Source organism: Elephantulus edwardii, unplaced genomic scaffold (assembly GCF_000299155.1).
Source record: "Elephantulus edwardii isolate Elephantulus edwardi_28Jun2011 unplaced genomic scaffold, EleEdw1.0 scaffold00016, whole genome shotgun sequence".
In the NCBI taxonomy this organism is placed as follows: Eukaryota; Metazoa; Chordata; class Mammalia; order Macroscelidea; family Macroscelididae; genus Elephantulus; species Elephantulus edwardii.
In genome coordinates, this window is record NW_006399766.1 from 18211984 (window position 1) to 18219915 (window position 7932).

Below are 7932 nucleotides of genomic sequence, written 5' to 3' on the forward strand. Positions count from 1 at the left end.
GAAGGAGAATTGATGCCTTTGAGCTGTGATGCTGGAGAAGATTATTGAGCATACCATGGACTGCCAAGAAAACAAACCGATTCATCCTAGAGAGGGTTAAACCGGGTGGCTCCCTGGAGGCAAGGATTCTGAGGCTCCATCTAACAAACTTTGGACATGCTGGAGAGGGACTTCAATACTTGGGAGAGGGGAGGGACAGTGCAGGAGAGCTCATCTTGATGAGATGGGTAACTGGCATAATGGGGGTAGGTGTGTCAGAGAAAATAAGATTGGCACAGGATAGAGGCATAGGGTTTAAGTTATAAGTTGTTGGCGACTCAACAGCACACAACAAAAACAACATATAGATGAGAAAACTGGACAATGGTAAGGATTTAAATTCTTATCCTGCATGATCTAAATGAATTCAGAACATTATTCTCAACAGAGTTTGTTGGGTTTTTAAAAAAATCTCAATTACTGAAGTAGTAATTATGGGGGGGGGAGAACGACCAATTTTCACATCTTACACTTCATCCTCTCTTTTTTGTGTGTTTGCTTGTGTAAATATGTTGTTGCTATGTACCCTCAAGTCAGAATCTACTCATAGCTGACCCTCCAATAAAGCATCTGGTGGATGTGAATTTACCACTAGGCCACCAGAGCTCTGCAAATATACATACAGATAGAACAGCTTGACTCATTTGGAGTATCTTGCACTTTGATGATGAATAAAACAATAGGGTCTAATTTCACAACTTTAATAAATTTGGAAGGGCAACTTAATGAGATTGTATCTCAAATACTCTAACAACTATAAATTATATTGAGCTCAAGACTATGCTTTAAAGCACCAGCTGATAGCTTTCCTGTCATTTGTGTACTTTTAAACTTGGTAAATGATAAAAAAAAGAAGAACCACAAAACACCCTTTAGACAATTTCTAGACATCATTCAACCCAAGTTCTAGAAACAGCAGCCAGGATTGTTGCAGGCTGATGAGACTGGTCGGTTTGAAGAACACACAGAAACAAGGTTGAAAGGCAGGATGTAGTTAACAGGTAATTAACAGGTAGTTAGTAGTTGAATTCAGGCGGGGGAAGAGAGGCGAAGGGAGGATGGGCAGAATGACTCCATGCAAAATGACCCTGGAGTGGATTCTCAGAGGCAGTACATCTCACGGAAAGAGATTATCCATCTTTCTCAGCTGGTAGATTCGAACCTCCTGCCTTTGAGTTGACAGCTACAGAGTAATTAAGAAATGACTACTTCTTTTCCTGAGGGAGCGCTGGTGACCTAGAGTTCAGGAATTACACTGCCAACCCAAAGTCATGCAGTTGGAATCTGCCAGATGCTCTGCAGGAGAAAGATAGGTAATCTCCTCCCTGGCAATTAACTTCGTGGAGGCGGAGGTGGCAGCTATGGGTTGGTTCTTACTTGATGGCACACCACCACAACGACTTTCCTCTGGGACTATCTGTTGTAGTTAAAATCTATTCTGGAGCATCAATTGCTATGACTCTTTGAAATAACTGATAATCTCATATTGAAAAAGTTGGAAAATTAATTTTCTAAGTACACATGATATTTGAATTATTCATATTTTAACTATTAAATTTCATTAACTATTCCTCAAAAATTAACCATTTTTTGTCACACTATTTGGTGGGTGAAAGGAGGGATGGAGATCTAAAAAGATGTTGGGCATAGTCCAATGGTGGGTTTTTATTTATTTTTTTTAGTTTGGATATTTTATTTTTTATTACAAAACAGATCATTTACATGATGAAAGATTTCAGAATTTCAGTGGAATGGGCAGCTTCACATGATGCCATTTCAATAGTGATTTGAGTCTACATACTTTCCAAGAACGTCGCCATCTCTAAATAAAAAAAAAAAAAATCCTTCTCATCTGTAAGTACTTTGGTGCCTCCATATTCTAGAACTTTGTCTCCAACTTTCACACTAACTGGTTGAATTTCTCCATCCTTTCCTTTAGATCCAGATCCAACAGCTACTGCTGTAGCTTGCAATACTTTTCCTTGAGATTTTTCTGGAAGCATAATGCCTCCTTTCCACCAATACTCGGTCAAAGAGGAGGAGAAACTTTATAAAATCCTGTCCTGCCATGACTCTGGTTATAAGAGCTTGCACCCCACTCCCGCTACGCTGCTGCCAATGATTAATTTTATAAAACATAAAGAACGGGAATGACTGTGTGAAACACGTGAATGAAGGATAGTGTGAAACACAATGTATACGAACTTTGTAAGGAAACCAATATAACATAAAAAAAATTAAAAAATTAACCCTATTTCAATGAAAGAATTTAATTTCCAGTCCTAACAATCTAGATAGTAGCTCAAATCCAGTACTTCAAAAACATGTTATCATTTGCATAACTATTTTAAATGCAGCTAACAGATGTTTCAGACATTAGTTGGTTTGATCTTCTTCATGAATTAGGAAAGTAAGTATCAAAAAGTGATGCGCTGACAGTTAATTGGAGTTCAAATTTCTAGGGTAAGGGTGCAATTTTTTCTGAAATGCTCTGTATTTCTACTTTCCTGTGATCAGGTTATCAAAACTTTAAAACCTAGGTACAGAACTATATATACCTTTTGACAGTTTGTATACATTTTTTATGATGTGATTGTTTTGTTTTGGGGTTTTTTTATGTTGATTTAAGACTAAAATGTTTAAAAGCATGGTAATAAATTAATTTCTTTGCATATCAATTACTTTCCAATCTCTGCATCACAGAAAACCAAATCACTGCTTGCAACCCACATTAAAAAGTGTTTATTTGTACGGGTGTCAGTTTAAGAAAAATGGATACATACTGCATAAGGCTATGATTGTAAAAACAGAAGAATAACTAGTAAAAAAAAGGAAAAATATTTTTGAAAAAATATATTTTATAAAAGGAAAAATATTTTACATCTATTAAGTGTAAATCTTAGAGAGTTCAGATGAAAAGGTAAAAATACTGAAAGTGAAGTGAGGGAGAGAGTATTTATTAACAGGTTTTCACTGCAGTCATACCAAAAGTACCTTCCATAAAGAGGTAATTATTTTAGCATTTTTGTACCTTTATTTGGTTAATTCTTAAAGATTTTTTTTATATTTTCAGCTTAAGCTAATGAATACAAAAGGTACATTATAAGACTATCATAAAATATTTGTTGTAATTTGTTAAAAAACACTATAAACTCAGTAAGATCACTTGTAATTTTAAAAAAGGCCTTTGCATGATTAAAAATCATCTCAAGAATTATGTTTGAGAATGGGAGACATTCGGGACATTTACTTCATTATAAGAAATGGGTTGGTTGCATAAGATGTATAAAAGCTCACAGCCCAAATTGGCCAGACTTGGACTGTTGACTTATATATAAACTTTTAAAAATCGGAAAACCTCTCATTTGATCTTTAAAAGAAAGAATTTTTCCAGTTTAACGTTTTTCATCAAGCTCTACCTCAAATCTTCTCATAGAAAGTCAAGAGGAAGAAGAGAGGGACCTTGTTCCGGTACCTCTCACTTTCAATTTGTGGAGCATCGCTTATTAATACAATGTTTTCATGAATGGAAATCTGCACTGTTATTTACTTTCTTGGGATGCTGCTCTTTGGCACCCTTCTTTTCACTCAGGAAAAAACTGTCAACCCAAAGGCATGCAATTCAAATCCATTATGCTTCTCCTTGGAAGAAGGATGGGTAATCTCCTCCTGAGCGATTTACTGCCTCTGAAGACCCTTTAGAGGGTCAGTGATGTGTGGGTTCTGACTCAATCACACATAACTTAATACCAAAGCTGAAGCCTTCTTCAAAGTGGCTTAGAAAGCGTACCTACAAATAGACATTCAATAACTTCACTGCCTTTGTTAAAATAAAGTTGTAGTGACTTTTTAATCTAAGGAGGAAACGCTTAGTAGACAAGTAAGTCTCAGAGGTCAAAGACTTATTACAAATGAAAATAATTACTTACTTGTAACAGTTTTATAAAGATATCTCTTACTTCCATGAAATCAGCATCACATGCAGTATGCAAACACGTATCTATGTGACTGCTACTGAAAAGAGGAAAAACTGAATTTCAAAAACAAAAACAAAACCAAAACCAACCAAAAACAAAAACCTAAAAAACACCCCAAAACAGAAAACTGACTTCCTGACCATTCACAGCAACCCCTTGTTCTCAGATGCATACTATATAATTACACTATTCGTTTGCTTGCTCTTTTCCTCAATGTATGTGTTAGAGTAAATATAGTTTTTATTTGTAGGTGCTTCTTTTCTACAGTGCTTCTTTTTTAATATACTAAATGTAACAGTTGTTCTAAGTATCTGACCTAACCAGATTATGAGCCCTAGAAACCTAGCTTAGTCGTGAACTTGAAGATTTGAAGGCCTGACTGTGACCATTTTTAGGATGGCTGCACTGTGCCACAGCTGCCTTGAGGACAGAACTTTTGACTGCAACTGGGCTCACATTGTCACAAAGGCTTGTTTCTTTCCTCTCTAAACCAGGCTCTGAAAACAAAAACTTAAGTATCTATACAGCTTCAAGTTCTGGCTGACTCTCATTTATAATACCCTCACAAAGTATTAAGCATAGTTTCTCATTTTTCAAAGACTGGATCTGGAAAAGGTCAGGAAATTCAAAATCCTAACGGAGTTTTAAAAAAATTTAACTTTTGCTACCAAGTTATATTACTAAAAAGAAATACCTAAAACCAAGGATCTAAATACAAATAATTTCCCAAATTCTACTGTGTGGCAATAAGGCAGGAATCCATTCAAATGCATTACAAAATGCCTTTTAAAATCAAGTAATCCTTAAAGTCAGATTTAAAACCCAATTTAAATATGAATTCTATACTCTAGCATAGAAAAGCAAGTCGGAAGATGGAGACTTTCCTCCATTTCAATAGCATTCCTCCTTCAACCTGGGCTGCTCAAGTTTACATTATAATTGTTCTCACCAAGTGGAGGTGGGTGCAGAACAAAGGGACTGGTAGGGGAGGGGAAGTGTGACAAACAAAAACCCACTGGTATTTCACGGTGGCAATATGGACAGAGCAGAGAATGCAGACTGCATTCTTTGTCCCTTGGAGTAACTGTTGGGTGTTGACTTTTATGTTTGTAGTTGAGGACCACCAGGGCTGCTTCTAAGACAGACTCAGTCACCTTGAAAGTTAAACTGTATTGCCTAGAAAAAGAACCGCGTCTTTCTGTGACTATCTCTTTTGCCTGCGAATTCATTTAAACAACATAATAATAATTCAGATCCAAATAGTAGGCTCCACCATTAACATATCATTAAGTGACTTAGAAAGCTCTCCTGGTATTAAACATATTAATATAAGTTAACTTGAGAAAACAGAGCACATGAAAAGTAGAATCTCAAAATAACCAGCTAGAGGAGAAGCATCCCTTCAGGAGAACTAAGCATATCTAGAAAGCAGAAGGAAGATGATTAATATTGAGGGCATGGAATCAGAACTTGAAATTAGAGACTAGTACAATCTAACTTTCTCATCCCAATTGTAAAGAGTTCTCTTGGAGGATTCCAACAGAGGTGCCATTGGTTTGATCCCTTAAAGGGGGCTATTTCTCTCAGATGTTATTAGTTACTGTAGAGTCAGGCCTGACTCGTGACTGCTCCATAGGGTCTTGCTGGCTGCCACATTAATAGAAGCCAAATGCTAGGTCAGAAAGGCATATATAAGCCTCAACTCTTTTCCTTACTTATGTAAAAGTTTTGGAGAAAGAAATATCTAGTATTTGACGATTTAGAAGTAAGTTTTTATTGTACTGTGAAATGCACAAACATGTTTTAAGCAGTAGTACTGAGTGAAAACACACAATAATATTCTTCCAAATCCTCTTCAGAGGAAGAGTAAACAGTGCTTGAAATCTGCAGGGAACAATTCAGATACTTAAAAATCAGATGAAGGAAACACATTCTAATGCCATCTCTTGAGCATCCAGCATTAAACTCAACTTTAATCTAATCTTCCACAGTGCCACGGAACAGCCTATAAGACAAAAAACAAGATACCGTTTTTCCTTACATCCAGGTGAAATTATCCCCCCTCAAAATAATCCTTCCATTCTTTTCTTTTAAAAAATAATATGAAAAAATTTTATTTTTGTTTTGATTTTAATGAAAGTTTACCAAAAAGTTGGATATTCATTGATTTTTGCTTATTATCCTTCCTCCCTTCCCCCCCTCCTCCCATTAACTTTCTCTTTCTTTCTTTGTTAATATTCACCCATTCTTTTATAATGTCTTGTTTTGTTCCCTCTTCCCTACTCTATTCAGTAGGGGTGAATACTTTTGCTCTGAGAAAAGTAGCATGAGAGTTATTTAAAACAGACCTCAAATCCAGGTTACCTTCTCTGGCTTAAGAATGAAAAATCTAAAAATTTTTTTTAAAAAAAGAAAAAGATTATTATCATATCTGTCACCAAATGATGGATGTGCCATTTAGGATGTCAGTTAACTCAGTGTAAGAATCCTCTCCAGGCCGCACAGCTTATTACATGTCTCTCTTGGTTACCTATTGCTGCTCTAACAGAATACCCTAAGTAGATGACATTAACAGCAATTTCTTTTCTTTACAGTTGGGAAAGCTAAAAGTTAGAATTCAGAACATTAGCTTGAGGGGAAGGTTTTCTTTTTTGGTCTGTTCTGGAGAAAAAGCCCTTGTTTCTTTAGTATCTGTGTCCTGGTTCCTTGGGGATCTCTGTGTGTCTTGGCATTTATTTTAGTCCATCTCTCCTTGCCTAATGTGCTCTTTTTACCACTTATCAAATCCAACCTACACTAATCCTGCCTCATTAATATACCAGAAAGTTCAATCTCAAATGGGATAGAAGTTAGGATTTACCACATATCTGATAAATTCATAAGGAGTCCTGGTGGCATAGTGGATTGTATGTTGGGCTGCCAACTGAAAGGTCAGCTGTTTGAACCTATCAGCTTCTCCTCAAAAGACAGATTAACAGCCTTAGAAATCCTCTGAAAGGTCAGGAGTGAGCAGGATTTAATATCATTCCACCCTTCCACTGCTCAAAATTCATTTCCCTGCCACATTCACCCCATCATATTGTTGTTATGTGCCGTTGAGTCATCTGCGACTCATAGCGACTCTGTGTACAGCAGCCCTAAACCCTGCTCTATCCTGTGCCAATCTCACTGTCTCCGACACACCTACTCCTATCACTGAATCAATCCACCTCACAGAGGGTCTTCCTCTCTTGCACTGTCCCTCCACCCTCCCAACATGACGTCTCTCTCCAAGGACTGGTCCCTCCTTGCAACACGTCCAAAGTATGTCAGACAAAGCCTCAGAATCCTTGCCTCCAAGGAGCAGCCTGGCCTCACCCTCTCCAGGACAAACTTGTTTGTTTTCTTAGCAGTCCATGGTATAGTCAATACTCTTCTCCAGCACCACAGCTCAAAGGCATCAATTCTCCTTCTATCCTCCCTAGTCATTGTCCAGCTCTCTGATGCAGAACAAGTGATTGCAAAGACCTTAGTATCAGGTGCACCTTAGTCTCCAGAGTGACACCATTGCTCTTCAGTACTTTAGCGAGGTCTCTAACCACAGACTTTCCCATCACAATACGTCTTTTAATTTCCTGCCTGCTGGTTCCAAGAGTATTGACTGTGGCGCCAAGCAAACTAAAGCTGTCAACAATCTCAATCTCTTCACCATCCATTATGATGCTGCTAATCCGCCCAGTGGTAAGAATCTTTGTTTTCTTGATATTGAGCCTTAAACCATACTGAAGACTGCAGTCCCTGACCTTACACAGGAAGTGCTTCAGATCCTCCTCAGTTTCAGCAAGCAGGGTTGTGTCATCTGCATAATGCAGATTGATGATGATTCTTCCTCCAATCTTGATGACACATTTCTCCTCATAGAGCCCAGCCTCCTGGA

The 7932-nt window shown here is 37.4% G+C and overlaps 1 pseudogene; it reads right to left on the reverse strand.

The window, feature by feature from the left end:
• Positions 1 to 1815: 1815 nt before the first annotated feature.
• LOC102863565 lies at positions 1816 to 2109 on the reverse strand (annotated as a pseudogene).
• Between the last annotated feature and the right edge of the window lie 5823 nt (positions 2110 to 7932).